Raw genomic sequence first — 19,242 nt, 5'->3', positions numbered from 1 at the left:
GTTACATCCTCAAAAAATTCCAGAAGATTTGTCAAGCAAGATTTCCCTTTCATAAAGCCATGCTGACTTGGACATCTCTCTTTCTGGGTAACTGATCAAGACCTAGGGCAATGTCCACTTATCAACTTACTAAGACTCTGTGCCAAGTCAGAAAGTTGGTACAGGTGTACCCGGTGACACGAATGTCATTTACAGGAACAGAATTACATCACCCTGTTAGAGATAGTATGTTATTACCCAATCATGCCCGAGAAAATTTAGTAGGATACAATGAACAACGGAAATGTAACCCGGGTGGATGGGAAAAACATGTGTAGCCCCAGGCCGAATTGGGTGTGCTCAAGCTCAGGACATGTTCATTACCTCTACAACATGATAGAACATGCAGCCTCTGCATGCGGGTTTAATTGGGATGGGATAACATGGAGCTGCACCATGAAGGTAATTGCGGGACAGCATTTTCCCCATACGATCTGTATAAGGAGGGAAGGGTGAATTTTGTGTCAGCACCATGTACCGGGAATACCAGTACGGTACCAACCTGACTTGTCCCATCGCGATGAGAATTTGTGTTTTACCCCAGTCCAAACTGTGAGACTTGGGGCACAGGTTTCATTAAGTATTTATTTGCATAGGCAAGTAAATACCACGTAAGAAAGGATGTTTCCACTGATAGGGAGGACTAGAACTAGAGGGCATAATCTGAGAATAAAGGGGCCGCCCATTTAAAACTGAGATGAGAAGACATTTCTTCTCTGAGGATTGTAATCTGTGGAATTCACTGCCTCAGAGAGCTGTGGAACCTGGAACATTGAATAAATTTAAGACCAAAATAGACAGTTTCTTAAACGATAAGGGAATAAGGGGTTATGGGGAGCGGGCAGGGAAGTGGACCCGAGTCAGAGATCGGATCAGCCATGATCATATTAAATGGTGGAGCAGGCTCGAGAGGCGAAATGGCCTACTCCTGCTCCTATTTATGTTCTTATGTTAAAAGTGTAACTGCCAAAGTGAAGATATAATGAATTTAAATAGTTAATTGGGCCAATTGAGGACGAAATACAATGGGCATTAAGCAAAATGGAGAACAGAGGGTCACAACAGCTCGATGCTGAACGTGATACTTACAGTATATGATCGAGATAGTCCGACAATGAACCACGAGATGATGCGTGGTTTTCATGTTATCTATTGTCTAACAACAACCGACATACACTATTGGTATGTGGCGGGGGTAGCAACTGTTAACACATTTGACATAGCCAGTATAGACCAAGAAGTTCGAGACTTAGACCAATGTTTGAGAACCCTTTTACTAGAGGGAAATGATCGGACTCCGCAGTTGTCAGAAACAGGGAACGAGGTCGCCAGACAAATGCTGCAAGTCGAGAAATCTGAGAGCCTCATGCGCAAACTATAAATAAGTGTGTGACTAAATGATCTAACCCAAGAAACACAAGGAACTTGTGTGTGCAATGTACAGCACATGGTTATTAGGGAACATCTGATACAATGTAAACCAGATGAAACAGGGAAAAATACCTGATTGGATAAGTAATGAGCAGTTGTCCAAATGGACTAAGGACAGTATTACCCTCTGTGATGTTTGTAAGACAACACAAGTGTTCTTGTCCCTAAGTAATTGTATTACCAGATAATTGAAATTGATAGGTATGGTTCTAGCTATCCCACAGATAGAGGGTATGGATGCCAAACCTCTGGACAGGCAGTACAGAACATAGGCGAAATACAAAGCTAATCCCGGGTTCAGTTCCACGATATGCCTCCTTATGCGGTAAAACTCAGTGGTACATTTCAAGGGGTGCATACCGATGGTTGCACTCAATATTTGGATGTGGTAGTGTGCGCACACCCCATGGAAAGAGGGCAATGCACAACGTGCAGGTTCACTAAGACGGTTAATTACACTTTGGAGATTAGTCCCCTTAGTCATGGAGGGATTGAGGTGGCAGCCCGGGATGACAGGACGTACTGCATATCCACCAAAGAAACTAAGTACGAACATGGTAGTGCTGAATGTACGATCCCGTAACCTAATTTCTGTTTTACGCCTAAAGCTATGGTCAAAATAGGCCATCGATACCAATTCTCAGAGAGGAGAATGTTGAGATCACTTTAAACAACCAGAGATGGGATGATGAAATGGAACAATATGAGATACCAAGTTGGCAAGACATTCCCCATCTCAAAGAACATTTGACGCAATTGAAAACGGACACTGAGAAAAGCATACTGGAAGATTTCATACAGCATTCAAAAGGACATTGAAGAAACTCTTTTGAAGAAACCCTGAAGGACACTCAATGGTGGGAACATGTATGGAATTGGGGAATGAATGTGAATATCCATCCATGGATTCGTATAGCCTCACATATTGGTGGTCATGCAGCTAGGGCTAGCTGTCGGATGGGGAATTGGGTTATGCATGGCATGCAGAAAGAGGCAACGGAGAAGGAAAGCAAAAGCTTTAATTATGGAACAGCGAACGTTGTTAGCCGAGTACCTTGAAATGCTTTGAGACGTAGGTCATGTCCCGAGTCACCCAAACCGCATGGCTGATCACCACGAAAGGAGCAGGGGCCACAGGATGAAGTAGAATTAAGTTGGTAATCGTGAGCTGGGTAGCCAAGTACCAAAAGGGGGGACTGAAGTGGGGATTTCGAGCTCGGCTATAATTAAAGGATTAAGAATGGGTCGCGGAACTAAAAAAAAAGAGCTAAAATAGGATTTTAACAGAAATTTACAGGAGAAGGCCATTTCGGCGCATCGTGTCCACGCCGGCCGACAAAGAGCCGCACGGCTCTTGGTCAGCAGCCCTAAAGATTACATATAAACCTATGAACAATGACAGAAAGGCAAAGAGCACCCAGCCCAACCAGTCCGCCTCACACAACTGTGACACCCCTTATACTGAAACATTCTATACTCCACCCCAACCGGAGCCATGTGATCTCCTGGGAGAGGCAAAAACCAGATAAAAATCCAGGCCAATTTTGGGAGAAAAAATCTGGGAAAATTCCTCTCCGACACATCCAGGCGATTGAAACTAGTCCAGGAGATCATCCTGGCCGTATTCATTTCCCTGCAGTACTTACCATTATATCTGCGCCGTCCAACAAAAGGTCATCCAGTCCAATCCCAATTATCAGCTCTGGGTCCGTAACCCTGCAGGTTATGGCACTTCAAGTTCCCATCCAACCATCTCTTAAAAGTGGTGAGGGTTTCTGCATCCACCATTCTTCCAGGCAGCGAGTTCCAGATCCCAACAACCTTCTGCATAAAGAAGCCCCCCTCAAACTTCCACCAACCACCTTAAAACTATGCCCCCTCATAATAGACTCTAGTAATGGAAATAGGCCCTTACTATCCACTATGTCCAGGTCCCTCAATATTTTGTACACCTCAATGAGGTTTTCACTCAACCTCCTCTGTTCCAATGAGAACAAACCCAACCGTCCTCATAACGAAGATTCTCCATTCCAGGCAGCATCTGAGTAAACCTCCTCTGCACCCTCTCTCGTGCAATCACATCCTTCCTATAATACGGCAACCAGAACTGCGCGCAGTACTCCAGCTCTGGCCTAACCAAAGTATTATACAATTTAAGCATAACTTCCCTGCTCTTATATTCTATGCCTAGCCCAATAAAGGCAAGCATTCCGTATGCCTTCTTAACCATCTTATCCACCTGGTCTGCTACTTTCAGGGATCTGTGGACAAGCACTTCAAGGTCCCTTTGTTCATCTACACGATTAAGTGGCCTACCGCTTAATGTGTATACCCTTTCCTTAGCCCTTCCAAAGTGCATCACCTCACACTTCTCTGAAATAAATTCCGTTTGCCATTGGTCTGCCCACCTGACGAGTAGATTGATATTCTCCTGTAGTGGTCAACTTTCTAAAGTTGTTTAAAGGGCAGAATAGATAACACTAAAAATAACATGTCCGAATGATTTATTGTTGCAAGCTGTGTAACCGGAAGACAATTACAAATAACTAAACTGTTGAACGACAAGAGGCCCAGGGAGGCAGTTAAACAGAGCAAAGGGTCAAAAGTAACACATTGGGGAAACTCCATCTGTTAGGAGACATAAACGAATGATGACTAATTCCCTTTCACGTTACAGTCAGCAATTGTGCACGCAGGCTTTGAGCCAATTAAACGGCATGGGGGGTGCACGAGGTCGACATGCATCATTAAGTATATAAAAGATTGCTTGGAACGTTGTATCATCGGATAAGCCTGGCTACAGACAAACCAGCAGGCAGGTTCCCCACCTGTGCAAAATAAACATAGAAAATAGGAGCAGGAGTAGGCCATTCGGCCCTTCGAGCCTGCACCGCCATTCAATAAGATCATGCCTGATCATTCCCTCAGTACCCCTTTCCTGCTTTCTCTCCATACCCCTTGATCCCCTTAGCCGTAAGGGTCATATCTAACTCCCTCTTGAATATATCCAATGAACTGGCATCAACAACTCTCTGCGGCAGGGAATTCCATACGTAAACAATTCTGAGTGAAGAAGTTTCTCCTCATCTCAGTCTTAAATGGCCTACCCCTTATCCTAAGACTATGTCCCCTGGTTCTGGACTTCCCCAACATCGGGAACATTCTTCCCGCATCTAACTTGCCCAGTCCCGTCAGAATCTTATAAGTTTCTATGAAATCCCCTCTCATCCTTCTAAACTCCAGGGAATAAAGGCCCAGTTGATCCAGTCTTTCCTCATATGACAGTCCAGCCATCCCTGGAATCAGTCTGGTGAACCTTTGCTGCACTCCCTCAATAGCAAGAATGTCCTTCCTCAGATTAAGAGACCAAAACTGAACACAATATTCCAGGTGAGGCCTCACTAAGGCCCTGTACAAGTGCAATAAGACCTCCCTGCTCCTGTATTCAAATCCTCTAGCTATGAAGGCCAACATACTATTTGGCTTCTTCACCACCTGCTGTACCTGCATGCCCCCAGGTCTTGTTGCACCTCCCCTTTTCCTAATCTGCCACCATTCAGATAATATTCTGCCTTCGTGTTTTTGCCCCCAAAGTGGATAACCTCACATTTATCCACATTATACTGCATCTGCCATGTATTTGCCCACTCGCCTAACCTGTCCAAGTCACCCTGCAGCCTCTTAGCGTCCTCCTCACAGCTCACACCACCACCAAGTTTAGTGTTATCTGCAAACTTGGAGATATTACACTCAATTCCTTCATCTAAATCATTAATGTATATTGTAAAGAGCTGGGGTCCCAGCACTGAGCTCTGCGGCACTCCACTAGTCACTGCCTGCCATTCTGAAAAAGGACCCGTTTATCCCGACTCTCTGCTTCCTGTCTGCCAACCAGTTCTCTATCCACATCAGTACATTACCCCCAATTTTGCACACCAATCTCTTGTGTGGGACCTTGTCAAAAGCCTTTTGAAAGTCCAAATACACCACATCCACTGGTTCTCCCTTGTCCACTCTACTAGTTACATCCTCAAAAAATTCCAGAAGATTTATCAAGCATGATTTCCCTTTCATAAATCCATGCTGACTTGGACCGATCCAATCACTGCTTTCCAAATGTGCTGCTATTTCATCCTTAATGATGGATTCCAACATTTTCCCCACTACTGATGTCAGGCTAACCGGTCTATAATTACCCGTTTTCTCTCTCCCTCCTTTTTTAAAAAGTGGTGTTACATTAGCAACCCTCCAGTCCATAGGAACGGATCCAGAGTCGATAGACTGCTGGAAAATTACCAATGCATCCACTATTTCTAGGGCCACTTCCTTAAGTACTCTGGGATGTAGACTATCAGGCCCTGGGGATTTATCGGCCTTCAATCCCGTCAATTTCCCAAACACAATTTCCCACCTAATAAGGATATCCTTCAGTTCCTCCTTCTCACTAGGCCCTCAGTCCCCTAGTACATCCAGAAGGTTATTTGTGTCTTCCTTTGTGAAGACAGAACTGAAGTACTTGTTCAATTGGTCTGCCATTTCTTTGTTCCCCATTATAAATTCACCCGAGTCCAACTGCAAGAGACCTATGTTTGTCTTCACTAATCTTTTTCTCTTCACATATCTACAGCAGCTTTTGTTGTTTCCGGCAAGCTTCCTCTCGTACTCCATTTTCCCCCTCTTAATTAAACCCTTTGTCCTCCTCTGCTGAATTCTAAATTTCTCCCAGTCCTCCGGTTTGCTGCTTTTTCTGGCCAATTTGTATGCATCTTCCTTGGATTTAACACTATCCTTAATTTCCCTTGTTAGCTACGGTTGAGCCACCTTCCCAGTTTTATTTTTACTCCAGACAGGGACGTACAATTGTTGAAGTTCATCCATGTGATCTTTAAAGGTTTGCCATTGCCTATCCACCGTCAACCCTTTAAGTATCATTTGCCAATCTAATCTAGCCAATTTGTGCCTCATACCATCAAAGTTACCTTTCCTCAAGTTCAGGACCCTAGTTTCTGAATTAACTGTGTCACTCTCTATCTTAATAAAGAATTCTACCATATTATGGTCACTCTTCCCCATGGGGCCTCGAACAACAAGATTGCTAATTAGTCCCTTCTCATTACACATCACCCAGTCTAGGATGGCCAGCTCTCTGGTTGGTTCCTCGACAATTGGTCGAGAAAACCATACCTAATACACTCCAGGAAATCCTTCTCCACTGCATTGCTACCAGTTAGGTTAGCCCAATCAATAAGTAAATTAAAGTTGCCCGTGATAACTGCTGTACATGTATTGCACACAACCCTTATTTCTTGTTTGATGCTGAAGACTTGAATCTTTGAACCCAGACCTAGTATTGAGTGTTTATTTTCAATACTCCACTATACTGACCTGGAGAACATTGGAATAGTCGATTTGCAGTTAACAAAAGCATAGATGAGGGTTTCAGCAGCAGATGTGATAAGGCAGTGTGGAGACGGGCGATGTTACACAGGTGAAAGTAGGCAGTCGTGGTGATGGGAAAGGATATGGGATTGGAAACTCTGCTCAGGGTCAAATAGGACACTGAGGTTGCGATCAGTCTGGTTCAGCCTCAGACAGTTGCCAAGGAGAGGAATGGTTTTGGTGGCTAGGGAATGGAGTTTGTGATGGGGAATGAAGACAATATTTTGTTGGAGGAAATTTCTGCTCATCCAGTACTGGATATCAAGACAAGCAGCCTGACAAATCATAGGCAGTGGAGGGGTCGAGCGAGGTGGTGATGAGGTAGAACTGGGTGCATGTGGAATCTGGGTGTGTTTTTGGATGATGTCGCTGAAGGGCAGCATGCCAATGAGAAATAGGAAGTGGCCAAGGATAGATTTTGGGGGGAAATCAGAGGCAACGGTGCAGGAACGGAAGAGAAGCCAATGCAGGAGATTCTCTGGCTACAGCTGGATCGATAAGAATGGAATCAGTTGAGGGCAGTCTCACTCAGCTGGACAATGGAGGGGAGACATTGGAGTCTATGCTGTGATCAACCGGCTCAAAGGCTGCAGATAGATCAAGAATGAAGAGGGATACTTTACCATGGTCAGTCACAAAGGATTTCACTTGTGACTTTTATAAGAGCTGTTTCCGTACCGTGGCAGGGCTGAAAATCACGATTGGTTGGGAGAGGTTCAAACTAGGAGCTACAGGAAAAATGGGCATTAATTTGGGCGGCGATAACCCGTTCAAGGACTTGAGAGGAATGCGAGTTTGGAGATGGGGCGGTAGTTTGCAAGGCCAGAGGAGACAAGTATAAACAAACTGGTACATTAACTGGGTGTTGAAACCAAATCATTTTTGAAGTTGCATGAAATATACATAATTATAGAACACCGTGAGACAGTCCGCCTTAAATATACACCCTCTCTGATTACATCAAGTATGATTCATATTTTGACAACAGAACAAGGCCACTATCTCTCTTCGCAGACTGAAACATGCCATTTTTTTCTCACTCCTGTTAATTACATTGTTAGAGTTTTAAAAAGTGTTACACCTATTCTTAGTTGTTGACTCTTAATGCTCTTTGAAATAGCAGCTCAGTTGCAAAAACAACCACCACCTTCTCAGAGCAAGTAGGGATGGGCAATGAATACAGTGTTGCCAAGGTCACCCACATTCCAAGAGCAACTAAAGTCAGTGATGCCAACAACATTAAAATGATGAATGAATTAATAGAACACCCATTGCTTACTATCCACAAACTGGTGAGTGGCAGAACAGGATAATGATATTTTGCCAGTAGTTTGCACAATACAATGAGTTATGACTAAAATAAGGCAATCTCAAGATTCAATACATTTAAAAATAAGTATCTATTTGCAAACTTGATTACTCTTACTGCATAAAGTTTATGAAGTTTGGTAGTAATGATTTTTTCTGATTGGGGGCCACAGTATATTTTTGTCTGCTTATAGCATATATTGATAAAATATATGAATGGGAACTCATTGGTACCAGACTTGGTCACAAGGTCCAAGTACTTCTCAAACTTTACTGGTTTGGAAGTGGAGTTGGAATCAAGAATTGTTTTTTGACTAAGAGCGGAGTGCAGCATGCAGCTGATTAGTTTGATCACTTTCTGCAGCATCAGCACATTGAGGAAGGTTAACTGAATCAGCAAACATTTTTAGCCAATTTTATTTGCATTCTGCTGAACTGGCTGCTGGCAGGGCCAATATGTCATTATGTCCATAGAAATTGTGCCGAGCAATGATTTTATTTTTCCCCCCACTTATAACATCTCAAACCCTGCTATGAACAGAGTATTCAATTTTCTCAGCTCTATAAATCACAAAACTAGAATAATTGAACCAACAGGAGGATGCACATTCTGTGCACTTAAATCAGCACAAATCCTCTTAACATTAGTGATTGGGAGATCTGGCGATACAATTGCATAATTTACTAATGCTGTTATCAATCTTTAAAAAAAAATTCTCCTCCACATATTGCAGCTAAAAGACAGATAACAGCAAGACCACCAGGTAAAGGAAAAACATATTTGCTGCTCAGAGGTCCAGTTTCAATCAAAAGAAAGTCACGAAACTACTAAACTGGATTTGACAATCAAAAATATAGATAGCCAAAAACCAGGTTCTCAATATATTAAAAATTACTATATAAATTCCAGATGGTATGCTTACAATAAATCTACCATAGATTTTTCCACTCTTTCCCACTCTGCAGCATTCCTCACTCTTTTTTAAAAAAAACAGTCGATCTATTCCAAAGCTTCTATCATGCCAGTCTTGAATAGTGTTATGTCTGTAAGCACTCTAGTAATGACTCCATGAGGTAAGGTATTGCACTTGAACTGTTGTGACCTTAGTCCAGTTATTGCAGCTCCTAAATAAGGTTACAGTAAAGGTGAGCTCCCTTTTATACTTGGTTACCTGCGGTGTGTAGGTGACCTCTATGTCTCCACCAGTTGCACCCTCTGGTGGTACAGGCATATTGTATACAGTGTAAAGATACATTCATTGGTCTTATGTAACTGTACATTGAGTGTACAGGGTCGATACATACACAACAAATAGCTAACCCATTGTGGCCTAATTTTTGTTAATTGACCTTTGCTTCTTCCTCCCTAGCACCAAGCTTGCTAGTATTTAGTATCAAAGACTGCAGATGGATATAGCTCAAATCCAGTCGCACTTGGCTCTTGATCCGAACCATTCTGAATGGGGAGACACTGAGCAGAGGTTATGTTTCTTTAGTGGAGAGAAAGGAATAAAAAGAAAATAGAACAGCACTCACTAGTAACCAGGTAAATAAGACTTTGTGTTTCGTATGGACCATAAATATGAGAATGTAAGAATTAGGAGCAAGAGTAGGCCATAAGGCCCCTTGAGCCTGCTCCACCATTGAAGATGATCATGGCTGATCTTTGACCTCAACTCTACTTTCCCACCTGATCCCCATTTCCCTCGATCCCCTAGAGTGCAAAAATCTATTATCTTCGCCTTGAATAAAAACGACTGAGCATCCACAGCCCTTTGGAGCAGAGAATTCCAAAGATTCACAACCTTCTGAGTGAAGAAATTCCTCATCTCAGTCTTAAAATGCTGACCCCTTATCTTGAGACTATGCCCCCTAGTTGTAGACTCTCCAGCCAGGGGAAACAATCTCAGCACCTATCCTGTCAATCCCCCTCAGAATCTTATATGATTCAATGAGATCACCTCTCATTCTTCTAAACTCCAGAGTGTATAGGCCCAATCTACTTGATCTCTCCTCATAAGATCAATCTAGGGATCAATATAGCACCGCTTCTAATTATATCCTTCCTAAGATAAGGAGACCAAAACTGTGCACAGTGCTCCACGTGTGGTCTCACCAAAGCCCTGTACAACTGTAGCAAGACATACTTATTATTGTACTCCAACCCCCTTGCAATAAAGGCCAACATGCTATTTGCCTTCCTAATTGCTTTTTGTACCTGCATGTTAACTCGGTTTCTTGTACCAGGGCACCCAAGTCTCTCTGAACACCAACATTTAATAATTTTGCATCATTTCAAAAATAAATTCTGTTTTCCTATTCTTTCTACCAAAGTGAATAACCTCTCATTTCCCCACATTATACTCCATCTGCCACCTTATTGCTCACTCATTTAACCTGTCTATATTATTTATCAGGCCGTGTCCTCCTCACAGCTTACATTCCCACCTAGCTTTGTATTGTCAGCAAACTTGGATACATTGGTCCCTTCATCCAAGATATTAATTTATATTATACATAGTTGAAGCCCTATCACTGATACATGCGGCAACCCATTAGTTTCAGCCTGCCAACCTGACAGTGACCCGTTTATCCATACTCTGTTGTCGATCCAAGCCAATATATTACCTCCAAACCCATGAACCCTTACCTTGCATAACAACCTTTTATGTGGTACCTTATCGAATGCCTTTTGGAAATCCAAATATACTCCATCCACTGGTTCCCCTTTATCTACATCCTCAAAAACAAATAACTTTCATAGAACCATGTCAACTCTGCCTAAATCACATGATGATTTTCTACGTGTCCGGTTACCACTTCCTTAATAATAGATTCCAGCATTTTCCCGACAACTGATGTCAGACTGACTGGCCTACATAAGAACATAAGAATTAGGAACAGGAGTAGGCCATCTAGCCCCTCGAGCCTGCTCCGCCATTCAACAAGATCATGGCTGATCTGGCCATGGATTCAGCTCCACTTATCCGCCCGCTCCCCATAACCCTTAATGGTTAAAAATCTATCTATCTGTGATTTGAATACATTCAATGAGCTAGCCTCAACTGCTTCCTTGGGCAGAGAATTCCACAGGTTCACAACCCTCTAGGAAAAGAAATTCCTTCTCAACTCGGTTTTAAATTGGCTCCCCCGTATTTTGAGGCTGTGCCCCCCTAGTTCTAGTCTCTTCAACCAGTGGGAACAACCTCTCTGTCTCTATCTTGTCTCTCCCTTTCATTATTTTAAATGTTTCTATAAGATCACCCCTCATCCTTCTGAACTCCGAGTAAAGACCCAGTCTACTCAATCTATCATCATAAGGTAACCCCCTCATCTCCGGAATCAGCCTAGTGAATAGTCTCTCTACCCCCTCCAAAGCTAGTATATCCTTCCTTAAGTAAGGTGACCAAAACTGCACGCAGTACTCCAGGTGTGGCCTCACCAATACCCTGTACAGTTGCAGCAGGACCTCCTTGCTTTTGTACTCCATCCCTCTCGCAATGAAGGCCAACATTCCATTTGCCTTCCTGATTACCTGCTGCACCTGCAAACTAACTTTTTGGGATTCATGCACAAGGACCCCCAGGTCCCTCTGCACCGCAGCATGTTGTAATTTCTCCCCATTCAAATAATATTCCCTTTTACTGTTTCTCTCTCCTCCTCCCCCCCCCCCCCCCCCAAGGTGGATGACCTCACACTTTCCGACATTGTATTCCATCTGCCAAACCTTAGCCCATTTCGCTTAACCTATCTAAATCTCTTTGCAGCCTCTCTGTGTCCTCTACACAACCCACTTTCCCACTAATCTTTGTGTCATCTGCAAATTTTGTTACACTATACTCTGTCCCCTCTTCCAGGTCATCTATGTATATTGTAAACAGTTGTGGTCCCAGCACCGATCCCTGTGGCACACCACTAACCACCGATTTCCAACCCGAAAAGGACCCATTTATCCCGACTCTCTGCTTTCTGTTAGCCAACCAATTCTCTATCCATGCTAATACATTTCCACTGACTCCGCGTACCTTTATCTTCTGCAGTAACCTTTTATGTGGCACCTTATCGAATGCCTTTTGGAAATCTAAATACACCACATCCATCGGTACACCTCTATCCACCATGCTCGTTATATCCTCAAAGAATTCCAGTAAATTAGTTAAACATGATTTCCCCTTCATGAATACATGTTGCGTCTGCTTGATTGCACTATTCCTATCTAGATGTCCCGCTATTTCTTCCTTAATGATAGTTTCAAGCATTTTCCCCACTACAGATGTTAAACTAACCGGCCTATTGTTACCTGCCTTTTGTCTGCCCCCTTTTTTTTAAAAAACAGAGGCATTACATTAGCTGTTTTCCAATCCGATGGTACCTCCCAGAGTCCAGAGAATTTTGGTAGATTTTCACGAATGCATCTGCTATAACTTCTGCCATCTCTTTTTAATACCCTGGGATGCATTTCATCAGGACCAGGGGACTTGTCTACCTTGAGTCCCATTAGCCTGTCCAGCACTACCCCTAGTGATAGTGATTGTCTCAAGGTCCTCCCTTCCCACATTCCTGTGACCAGCAATTTCTGGCATGGTTTCTGTGTCTTCCACTGTGAAGACTGAAGCAAAATAATTGTTTCAGGTCTCAGCCATTTCCACATTTCCCGTTATTAAATCTCCCTTCTCATCTTCTAAGGGACCAACATTTACTTTAGTCACTCTTTTCCGTTTTATATATCTGTAAAAGCTTTTACTATCCGTTTTTATGTTTTGCGCAAGTTTACCTTCGTAATCTATCTTTCCTTTCTTTATTGCTTTCTTACTCATTCTTTGCTGTCGTTTAAAATTTTCCCAATCTTCTATTTTCCTACTAACCTTGGCCACCTTATACGCTTGTAGTTCCCGGTTTTCCCTCTCCCTTCTTTCTTGAATAATGGGGTTACATTTGCTACCTTCCGGTCTGCTGGGACCATTCCAGAATCTAGGGAATTTTGGAAGATAAAACCAATGCTTCCACTACCTCGGCAGCCACCTCTTTTAGAACCCTAGGATGTAGGCCATCAGGTCCAGGGGATTTGTCGGCTTTTAGTCCAGACATGAACCCATCCTCATAGCTTTAGAGACAGCACAATGGTCAAGGTACATAGTTCTTTCTTTTGTAAAACCAAAATAAAGTTCCAAGCCTAGTGAAGGGCAATATCAAAGTTGAAAAGAGCAAAGCGCAACAGAAAATAATCTATATTCAATACATGGGCAGGGGCGGGGTGGAGAGAAAAAGAGAGAGAGAGAGAGATTATATTTGACATTTCAGAGGAGCACCGACCATTATCATACAAATAAAATTGCTCCTTACCCAACAGCATTGTGGGAGTATCTTCACGAATGCATTAAGACATCCCAACATCACCTTCTCAAGGGAAACTAGGGATGGGCAATAAATGCTGGCCTTTCCAGTGATATCCGTATCCCGAGAATGAATAAAAAATAATAAAGACTAGAAATGTTGTAACAGAGAGGGAGAGTGGTAGAGAGCCTATCCTGTCCAGAAGTGCAAGGCAGCTAAAAAGTGTTAAATGTCTCGCCAGATATGGTAGAAATATTCAAATCTTGGACAGACATCCGAATGATAGAAATTTAACAGCTTTTCGTGAGTCATATGCACTCCTCACCTTGATGACAAGAAGATTTCAAACAATAGAAATTCAAAATCATCACTCATGGAATAAACTGAATGATCAAATTTTAGCCATCAAACACCAGTATCCATCAGCCATGGCTGAACAACAATGAGAAGAATCTCAAGACTGAAAATATTTATCATAAAGATAGGCTGATAATGGCAAAAAGATAATTTAGGGGTCTTTAAAATAACCAGTCAAATGTAGATGTAACCAGATTGTTTAAAGCCATAAAAATAGCAATACATAAGAAATAAGAGCAGGAGTAGGTCATTCGGCCCCTCGAGCCAGCTCTGCCATTTAATAAGATCATGGCTGATCTGATCTTGGGCTCAGCTCCACTTTCCTGCCTGCTCCCTATAATCCGTCATTTCCTTATCATTCAAAAATCTGTCCATCTCCACCTTAAATATATTCAATGACCCAGCCTCCACAGCTCTCTGGGGCAGAATTCCAGAGATTTATGACCCTCAGAGAAGAAATTCCTCCTCATCTCAGTTCTAAATGGGCAACCACTTATTCTTAAACTATGCCCCCTAGTACAAGATTCCCCCCCACGAGTGGAAACATCCTCTCTGCATCTACCTTGTCGAGGCCCCTCAGAATCTTATATGTTTCAATAAGATCATCTCTCATTCTTCTAAACTCAAATGTGTATAGGCCCAACCTGCTCAACCTTTCTTCATAAGTCAAACGCTTCATCTCAGGAATCAACCTGGTGAACCTTCTCTGAACTGCCTCCAATGCAAGTATATCACTCCTTAAATGAGACCAAAAATGTATGCAATACTTTAGGTGTGACCTCACCAATACCCTGTATAGTTGAAGCAGGACTTCCCTATTTTTATACTCCACCCCCCCTTGCAATAAAGACCAACATTGCATTTGTCGATCTGATTACTTACTGTACCTGCATACTAACTTTGTGTTTCATGCACAAGGACCCTCAGATGTCAATACAAAGCAGTCCTGATCACATTAATTCGGGTGTTGAGAGATTACTTATGTGGTCTCACACCACTTCGGCTTTGCACAAAGTGGAATATAATTCCAGTCTAATGCAAGCCTACATTTTAAAGTGCCCAGGACTAATGCGCCATCTATCTGTAAACTTTCTATAGAATCTTTTTAAGGCTGGAAATGTGTGGACAGAAGCATCTGCTTTCCTGACATTATAAAATGAGTTTCCCAGGGTGGTGTGGCAAAGCTCTGCACAATGCATCCAAGCATGTATTCAGTCCTCTTTGCGACTAAGTGTTTGGCAGCCAGCAACATAACTTGGATCTACTGGTTGTGCAATGTACTAAAGAAACCATTATCTGTATTAAAATAATAACCAAACAAAATAAATGATGATTAAAGGGCAAGCTCCCAAGTGAGACGAGAGATTGAAAGAGGTCTTTCCCCCCATAGAATAATAGATATATGGAATATCCCAAAAAGTTAGTTTGCAGGTGCAGCAGGTAATCAGGAAGGCAAATGGAATGTTGGCCTTCATTGCGAGAGGGATGGAGTACAAAAGCAGGGAGGTCCTGCTGCAACTGTACAGGGTATTGGTGAGGCCGCACCTGGAGTACTGCGTGCAGTTTTGTTCACCTTACTTAAGGAAGGATATACTAGCTTTGGAGGGGGTACAGAGACGATTCACTAGGCTGATTCCAGAGATGAGGGGGTTACCTTATGATGAGAGATTGAGTAGACTGGGTCTTTACTTGTTGGAGTTCAGAAGGATGAGGGGTGATCTTATCGAAACATTTAAAATAATAAAAGGGATAGACAAGATAGAGGCAGAGAGGTTGTTTCCACTGGTCGGGGAGACTAGAACTAGGGGGCACAGCCTCAAAATATGGGGGAGCCAATTTAAAACCGAGTTAAGAAGGAATTTCTTCTCCCAGAGGGTTGTGAATCTGTGGAATTCTCTGCCCAGGGAAGCAGTTGAGGCTAGCACATTGAATGTATTCAAATCACAGATAGATAGATTTTTTAACCAATAAGGGAATTAAGGGTTATGGGGAGCGGGTGGGTAAGTGGAGCTGAGTCCACGGCCAGATCAGCCATGATCTTGTTAAGTGGCGGAGCAGGCTCGAGGGGCTAGATCGCCTACTCCTGTTCCTAATTCTCATGTTCTTATGTATGTATAGGCCCATCAAAAAACAAATTTAAAGAGAGAACGAGACAAACATCTGGTCATTATGGAGACTGAATTTTCTCCAGATGGGTATAGACAATCAGTTATTCAACTGAAGATTAACCTTCCAGTTCAGTTGAGTTGCAGGAATGGATCAGATGTAAATTATAAAACTTAATAACTCCTCTATAAACCCAATTTCAAAGCAATTGCACATGCACGGTTCTCGCGTCACTGCAGGTCACTGAATCTGCCCCAAGTTATAAATGGGGTGAATTTCACTTGGACTGCAGCAGTCCAAGACAGCTACCCACCACTACCTTTATAAAGATCGGAAATAGGAGCAGGAGTAGGCCATTTGGCCCCTCGAGCCTGCTCCGCCATTCAATAAAATCATGGCTGATCTGATCATGGACTCAGCTCCACTTCTCTGCCCGCTCCCCATAACCCTTTACTCCCTTATCACTCAAAAATCTGTCTATCTCCACCTTAAATATATTCAATGACCCAGCCTCCACAACTCTTTGGGGCAGAGAATTCCACAGATTTACAACCCTCAGAGGAAATTTCTCCTCATCTCAGTTTTAAATAGGCAGCCCCTTATTCTAAGACTATGTCCTCAAGGTTTAGTTTTCCCTATGTGGAAATATCCTCTCTGCATCCACCTTCTCGAGCCCCCTCATTAACAATAAGATCATCTCTCATTCTTCTGAACTCCAATGTGTATAGGCCCAACCTACTCAACATATCTTCAAAGTCAATCCACTCATCTCCAGAATCAACCTAGTGAACCTTCTCTGAATAGCCTCCAATGCAAGTATATCCTTCCTTAAATACGGAGACCAAAACTGTATGCAATACTCCAGGTGTGGCCACACCAATACCCTGTACAATTGTAGCAGGACTTCTCTGCTTTTATACTCTTATCACCCTTGCAATAAAGGCCAACATTCCATTTGCCTTCCTGATTACTTGCTGTACCTGAATATTAACATTTTGTGTTTCATGCACAAGGACCCCCAGGTCTCTCTGTACTGCAGCACTTTACAATTTTTCTCCATTTAAATTATAATTTGCTTTTCTATTATTTCTGCCAAAGTGGATAACCTCACACTTTCCCACATAATACTCCATCTGCCAGATTTTTGCCCACTCACTTAGCCTGGCTATATCCCTTGGCAGATTTTTTGTGTCCGCCTCACAATTTGCTTTCCTACTCATCTTTGTATCATCAGCAAACTTGGCTAGATTATACTCGGTCCCTTCATCCAAGTCATTAATAATGATTGTAAATAGTTGAGGCCCCAGCACCAATCCCAGCGGCACCCCACTAGTCACTGTTTGCCAACCAGAAAATGACCCATTTAATCCTAACTCTCTATTTTCTGTTAGTTAACCAATCCTCTATCCATGCTAATATATTATCCCCAATCTAGTTAACTTTTATCTTGTGCAGCAACCTTTTATGTGGCACCTTATTGAATACCTTCTGGAAATCCAAATACACCACATTCACTCCCCCTTATCCATCCTGCTCATTACATCCTCAAAGAACTCCAGCAAATTTGTCAAACATGATTTCCCTTTCATAAAACCATGCTGACTCTGCTTGATTGAATCATGCTTTTCCAAATGTCCTGCTACTGCTTTCTTAATAATGGACTCCAGCATTTTCCCAACAGATGTTAGGCTAACTGGTCTATGGCTTCCTACTTTTTGTCTGCCTCCTTTTTTTTTAAAATAGGGGCGTTACATTTGCAGTTTTCCAATCTGCTGGGACCCCTCCAGAATCCAGGGGTATCCAAAGATGTGCAATAAATGCAGACTGCGACAGCGCCACCCACATCTCGAGAACTGAATTATTTTTCATGCAAACACAGGCATTCGAATATTTAACCGCTTCTATGATTCAAATGGAATACTGTACCTGTATTTATACAGAGAAAGATGCAATATTTGTGATCCACAAAACACAGCCTCCTTACATCAGAGATCACATCTACCACTATATTATTAACAAAAAAGTCGAAGAGCGTACTGCGCCAAACATTTACGGGTCTGCAGTAGTTTTCTTTAGACTGTTCCTGGAATTAAAGCCGATGTTGAAATCCCCCTGTACAACAACAACAACAACAACAACAGCACAACCTGCGCGACACTCTATAGTTTACTATTTTTATGCAACAATCATTTCTAGAACTTCCTTTATGTAGGATTAAATAGTAAATAAAGAATTAATCGTGCAATCTCAGAAAATCGTGCACCCTTTCTTCATACGTGTTGGTGTAATTCACATAGCATTCTTCCAGCATTGACTACACCCTGAAAAGACGCACACAGAACATTACATTAAACGAGACAGTATGATAACGTTTTTTTAAAAGTAAATTAGCAACAAAGTAAAAGCTTAACTGCACTTGCCCGGAGTAAGGCAACAGGAAATCGTACTTACTGAGCTGACAAGTAAAGAGCTGAACAGGATTGCAAATGGTCTGCACTCCGATCACTACCGCTTCATGCAGCACTTCCTGTGACAAGAACCATCAGCGCAGAGGCGGCTCCCCGCTGCAGGCGCACAGAGCAGAGGCTCCAGGGTGGAGGCGGCTCCCCGCTGCAGGCGCACAGAGCAGAGGCGGCTCCAGGGTGGAGGCGGCTCCCCGCTGCAGGCGCACAGAGCAGAGGCGGCTCCAGGGTGGAGGCGGTCCCAGGGTGGAGACGATTTTTGGATCCACACTTTGCCCAGACCCATAGAAACGCTATTTCTTCAACAGCATATTTCATAAATTTAGTTTAGAAGTTGAGGTAAAAAAAGTTTCCGACAAGATGTAATACACATGTAAACATACTTGAGTTTTCAAGATGAATTATTCAAACCGAGTTGTTTTCTGATTTTCCCCTCCCTCTAACAGTTCCAGGGGTGGTGTCTCTTCCCAGGAGCCATTCTTCGCCCGTGAGCCCAATTTACATTTTAAACCCAAATCAACGGTTATCCAATTGAAACTTGACGCGACCGGTTGGTGGGTGAAGAAACGTAGCGAGCCGTTAAACTCCAGAAAACGGACGGCGTTTATGTTCAAGAATGACACTGATTGAGTGAAAGGATATTTAAATGTGACATTATGTTCATTGTTATAGTGACACGCACCAACACAGACTGCATTTCAAACAGAAATGAGCAAATGTCGTACATAACACTAGCTTTTTAAAAGAAAATATTTTTTGGCAGCCG

General features: G+C 42.7%; 1 protein-coding gene across 2 annotated transcripts in view; it reads right to left on the bottom strand.

The window, feature by feature from the left end:
- The window catches only part of LOC139276139 (copine-3-like), a 79,183-nt gene extending 60,634 nt beyond the window's left edge, over positions 1-18,549 (bottom strand). The window contains exon 1 of one of the 2 annotated variants that reach the window (XM_070893667.1): positions 18,466-18,549. The gene's annotated coding sequence lies outside the window, so the exon portion shown is untranslated. Of the gene's footprint in view, positions 1-17,940; positions 18,056-18,465 lie in introns of those variants that run through there. The other variant, XM_070893685.1, reaches the window with a different exon arrangement.
- Between the last annotated feature and the right edge of the window lie 693 nt (positions 18,550-19,242).

The sequence above is a fragment of the Pristiophorus japonicus genome, chromosome 1 (genome assembly GCF_044704955.1).
Source record: "Pristiophorus japonicus isolate sPriJap1 chromosome 1, sPriJap1.hap1, whole genome shotgun sequence".
Taxonomy (NCBI): Eukaryota; Metazoa; Chordata; class Chondrichthyes; family Pristiophoridae; genus Pristiophorus; species Pristiophorus japonicus.
This window is presented reverse-complemented; position numbering and strand designations above follow the sequence as displayed.